Source organism: Hyperolius riggenbachi, chromosome 1, assembly GCF_040937935.1.
Source record: "Hyperolius riggenbachi isolate aHypRig1 chromosome 1, aHypRig1.pri, whole genome shotgun sequence".
In the NCBI taxonomy this organism is placed as follows: Eukaryota; Metazoa; Chordata; class Amphibia; order Anura; family Hyperoliidae; genus Hyperolius; species Hyperolius riggenbachi.
Window position 1 is genome coordinate 499,883,187 of NC_090646.1, and position 6,000 is coordinate 499,889,186.

Sequence of the window (6,000 nt, forward strand, 5' to 3'; positions counted from 1 at the left end):
ATACACACGAGGAAACCATTCAGGTGTACATATACATAAAGTCGAGGTAGAAAAACCATAATGGAGCATATTACCCTGAGGATTGGCAATAGTTCTTCCATAAATATACATATTCAAATGCCCTGTTATACAGAAGGAACCACATTAAGGGGGGGGGGGGGAAACATCCCACCGGGGATAGTCCCTTACTGTAATAAATTATAGGAAAGGTGCATATGTGAAGCCTTCATTAAGGCCAACTGGTGACATGGTACCAAGTCTATAAATCCACTTTGCCTCCAGTTGTCTAAGCTTGAGGTCTAGGTTACCACCCCTGGGTCCTAGTTGCCATTGCTGTATCACCCAAAATCTCAAGAATGCTGGATCCCCAGCATGCATCTCCTCAAAGTGTCTCGCCACTGATGTATTTCGCTTATGTTTAATGTCCCCAATATGTTCTAGAATTCTCGTTTTCACAGCTCTAGTGGTTTCCCCTATATAGATCAACGGGCATGGACATTTCAGGGCATAGACCACTCCCTCCGTGTCACAGTTAAAGAAGTCTAGTAGTCTATAGACCCTGTCGTTTTTGGGGGCTCTAAACTCTTTACATTTCTCCACGTTATTACATGCTTTGCATCTACCACATTTGAACATACCATTCAATACTGGGTTCAACCAAGTTCGCTTTTTCTCTTTAAATTTTGTGCCCTTTGTGGGCAAAAACGAGTGCATTAGGGAGTCACTGAGAACATCAACAAATTTAGACGCAGAATCTCTGACAGGATCCTGAGTAAAAGAAAGACACTGGCCCAGAACATAACACCACAGGAGCGACAGGCCATCAGATCCCTTAAGGAGAATAAGGACATTATTATTAAACCAACGGATAAAGGTGGTGCCATAGTCATAATGAACACCAGTGACTACATCCAGGAGGCACAAAGACAATTATCCAACACCGCTCACTATGCCAAATTACAGGGGGACCCCACAAAAGGCTACAGGATGGCACTCAATAGGATGGTTAACAGATTGCCTGCAAACATCAGACTACATGTAAGGACCCTTATCCATGAAGAGCCTAGAACAGCCTGCTTTTACATGCTTCCCAAGATCCACAAAGAGTGAAACCCAGGCAGGCCCATAATCTCAGGGAGCGGAACTTTTACAGAGAACATCTCAGGGTGGCTGGAAAACATCTTGAAACCTCTTGTCTGTAAAAGACCCAGCTACATACAGGATACCACCCACCTCCTGAACAAACTGACAGCCATCGGCCCAGTACCTGAGGGAACCATACTGGCCACGATGGATGTGGAGTCCCTGTACACGAACATTCCCCATGATGATGGTATTGCGGCCTGCCGTAAATATCTTCAGGGTCAGGGCATACCTGTAAAGCCTATTGCTGGACTGATCAAATTCATTCTCACTCATAATTATTTCACTTTTGGACAGGACCTCTATTTACAGCAGATGGGCGTGGCAATGGGTTTGCGATTCGCACCACAGTATGCAAATCTCTTCATGGCCAAAATCGAAGAGGAATACCTCAACGCATGTGGCATAAAACCCATGGCCTACTTCCGCTTCATTGATGATATTTTAATCATCTGGTCCGCAAGTGAGGATGATCTTCTCCAAATCCACAGGAACTTCAATGCCTTCCATCCTACAATCAAATTGAAACTTACCTACTCTCACACAGAGATTAACTTTCTGGACACCACCATATACATCAGGGGTAACAACATACAAACCTCTGTGTATCGCAAACCTACAGACCGTCCCACATACCTAAGATATGACAGTTTTCATCCTAAGCACATTAAGAACTCTATAATTTACAGCCAAGCAATAAGGTACAACCTGATTTGTTCTGACAGGATGGACAGAGACAAGCACCTGGATCGCCTTAAGAACACTTTCATTAAACAAGGTTACAGTCCTCCTATGGCTGAGGCCCAAATCAGGAAAGCCAGCAACATCCCCAGGACTGAACTCCTGAAATATAAGCAAAACCAGAAAGAGGAACGTGTCACTTTGGTTGTCACCTACAACCCACACCTGGAAATCTTAAGGAGGATTGCTAAGGAACTACATCCCATTTTACACAAGGATCACAGACTGAGAAGGATATTCCCTAAACCTCCACTCTTGTCATATCGGCAACCACACAATCTAAAACGGTTGCTTGTCAGGAGTTCTTTGAATAGGCCTCAACAAAACGGAACATCACCCTGCCGACAAAAAATATGTGGGACCTGCAGACACATTTACTCCACTGACAGGGTAACGATACCAGGTTCACAACAGGAGTACAGAGTACAAGGTACATTTTCCTGTGGTTCCACCAATCTAGTATATCTGATCATGTGTGCTAAATGCCCCAATGTTATGTACGTGGGAGAAACTGGACAAACTCTGCGCAAACGTATGAATGGACACAGGCACACTATTAATGATATCAAATCTGGACTCCCAGTTGCTACACACTTTCGGTCCAACGGACACAGCATGGATGATCTTCGTGTCACTGCCCTGAAGGGTGGCTTCAAAATGTCAAATGATCGATTAATAGCAGAAACACAATTTATAAATTGGTTCAAAGCTGTGCAGAACGGTTTGAATAAGGACAACAACTTTCTATATTGGTATGAGATTGATGATATTTGAACTTTCTCAGCCATTATAGCTGAACTTGTGAACTAAGAATTTACGATACCTCTGTGTCAGTCCAACTCCCAGGTCTGTGAGCAGGTGTTAAACAAGAATCCTTATCTTAGCTTACAACCTCTAACCCCAGGTCGATGGTCTGTGTGAATTAAGGCATCTTAATGACATGTATTTATGCTTGAAAAAATATCTGTTTTCCCTTTTGATGTTGCATGTATATAAGCTGTCTGTACCACCAGTTTGCAAACTAACAGGATATTAGCCAGACGAAGGTTGCAAGGCCAAAAGCTTGCTTATTTTTATTCATTTTTAGTTAGCCAATAAATGGTATCATCCTGGTTTATAACTTCTTGCTTTTACTGATGGCTAACACGGTACAATACCCTACTGTAATTAGCTAGGCTATAACTATTTTCTATGCAGAGTTATGAAGATATAAAAACTTTTTGTCTTTTGGGTGTGTGCGGGAGACCATAGGCAGACTAGGTATCGCTAGTGTACAATTTATGACAGGCTTGTCATCATGTCTTGAAACTGATGTATTTGAAGAGCCATTTTTATGGTACATGTCAATCAGCTGATTATTTAGCTCTCTGAGACTCGGCTCTCTGTCACGTAATTGAAAAAAAAAGCTTTATCTATACAGGCATCCAATTACTCCGGCAAGGAATTGAAAGTTTTATAAAGAAACCAGTTTAAAGCAGTGATCTAATGTTCAGCCCTATGTGCTTTTGTATGATTCCATCATAATAAGGATAATTACATTGGTCCACGTAAAATGCCCACAGAACTACTCAAGTAAATGGTTTTATGCCTAATGCAGCATAAATAAAAGGCAAAAGTACTGTGCGCGTGTTGTTAGCTCTCTAATGACACAATAATATGATATTAGGCAAGCAATCGACAAATGTAGTCCTTTTGTATACTTTGTTTTAGCCAGAACAATGGTTTATTTTGAAGTGATTTGTTGCCCTTTATGTCAGGGGTCACTGTAAACTACAGGGTGAGAGGAAGGGTAAGTTCTCAGACCAGACAGCACCTGACCTATATATGGCTGCAGGAAAGGCTTCTCAGCAACTCAACAGGAGCTGGAGACCAAATACAAAAGGGTAATTGATTCTACACATTGCAATACATGTTGGTAGGGACACCAGCTATAACATAACAGGCATACTTGTTCCTAAACACTAGGAGGGAACATTAGAAACTCTGGGCCAGATTTATCAAGAGTGTCTGAGACAAAATATTAGTAGGTTTTTAGAAATCCGTGCAGAACTTTCTCAGACATCCTAAGAAATCACTAGATAGTGCAGATACCTTCTTAAACTGTAAGGAATAGAAGGAGCTAGGAAGGTCTCTCAGGCAGTACAGTGTGTGAGGGAAATTGCTGTTGCTGAGGTAACCAACACACCTGCTGTCAGCAAGCTCTGTGGGTGACATTTATCAAGAATGTCAGAGACAAACTATTGGTAGGTTTTTAGAAATCAGTGAAGAACTGTCTCAGACATCTTAAGAAATCATTAGATAGTGCAGATTGATTCTAAAACTATTGTAAAATAGGAGGAGCTAGGAAGGTCTCTCAGACAGTGCAGTGTGTGAGGGGAATCGCTGTTGCTGAGGTAACCAACACACCTGCTGTATTGATAGCAGTAGGCTCTGATGAGCAATTCAGCAGGGGGGAGGAGCACCGCACAAATAATGTCTAGCCTGCACTCTGTAATCATGTCTAGCCTACAGTTTTACATCTGTAGAACTGCTATCAAGCACTTCTTAATCTGCACCAGTTTAGGGATGGATTTGCACTTTTCTTAACTGTAGTGCAGCTCTCGAAATTCATGCTAAATTGTCACTGTTACCTATGATTTAAGTAGGTTCTTATTATCATGCAGAACTGTTCTCCCTCCTGCTTAGAACAGATTAAGAAGAAAAAACTGTCGGTAATGCATTTATAAATCTCCCCCTCTGTGTGATAATGCAGCACCGCGGTCCCATCTAACTTACTCCAGTTACCATCGGGCAATAGTCGCATTCGGTGGCTTGAAAGACTGAGAAGCTGATGTTAAAAAGTTTGCTAGATCACAGATGATAACATGACAAAGCGCCCCAATCCAATCTAATCTGCTACCTGTAACGATTGGTGTCAGCATGCAGCGAGAATCTGATTATTGGCGATCTGCAGTATCACCAAGAATGTAGCTATATACCCGATTATTGATGATCTGCAGAATCACCGATAATACAGATATATTGCTAACCTCTGGACACCTCAGCAAAAGAAACACAATAAAGACAGTAATATATCACAGAAGTGTGGAAATATCCACCACACGGCAATTCCTCAGAGGTGTAGTTACCTCTGAATGGGAACCCCGTGAGTGAGATCCTCGAACCAGGCAGAGTGAGGAATCTCGACCCCTAGCAGTAATCGTCTGCTTGGGGTAGGCGTCTCGGAGAGGCAAGCCTCAGAGATAACCCTCCAGTGGGAGACGTTCCACTGAAGGGAGAAAGGTCAGACAGGCAAGGGTTCAGCAACAGAGATGGCGGCAGCGGTACAGAAGCGAAAGGCAGAAGAGTAATCGGTAATCAGGCAGAGGTCGGCAACAAGAATCAGATAGGCAGAGGTACAATAGCATAGAGAGAGAGAGTAGTCAATGATAGCCGGAGTCAAACACAGATAATATCAAATACATTCCTAACTAAGGTGTGAAATCCTTAGCATCAACATCAGGGCACTGAACTAAGGTCTGAGCGCTAACACAGAAGTGTATTCATGACAGCAGACAAAGAGCAACTGAAGGAAGGCTCCTTTTATGCTGGGAGCGCATCTGCAGCGCCACCCAGCCGCCAAGCCAATCCCCAGGGCTTCTGCGATCAGCTGACTGGAGAGTCAGCTGACCCTACTGCGTAAGAGGTAAATATCCTGCCTCTTTGCGTGACCCTCTGCCTCCGTGCACCAGAGAGGCCAGGGTCCGCGCGCGAACACACACTAAATACCGCCTGCTGTACCCCCGGACACGCCGCCATGTCGCCAGCCGCGGCAGCGGTGTCCCCGCCAACCCGTTCCAGCAGTTCCGCGTGTGAAGCGGAACTCGCTGGCAGGGAGGCGGAGACCGCCTCCATGTTGCCCCGCGCGGCGTCTGCGTCTCCGTGGGTCCTTACAGTACCCCCCCCCCCCCTTGAGGAGTGGACTCCGGACACCTCCTACACGGCTTCTTAGGATGCAACTGATGAAATCTCCTCCTCAATCTGTCAGCATGAATGTGATCCTCTGGAACCCATGACCTGTCTTCCACACCATACCCCCTCCAATGGACCAGATACTGGAGTGAATTCTGCACTAGA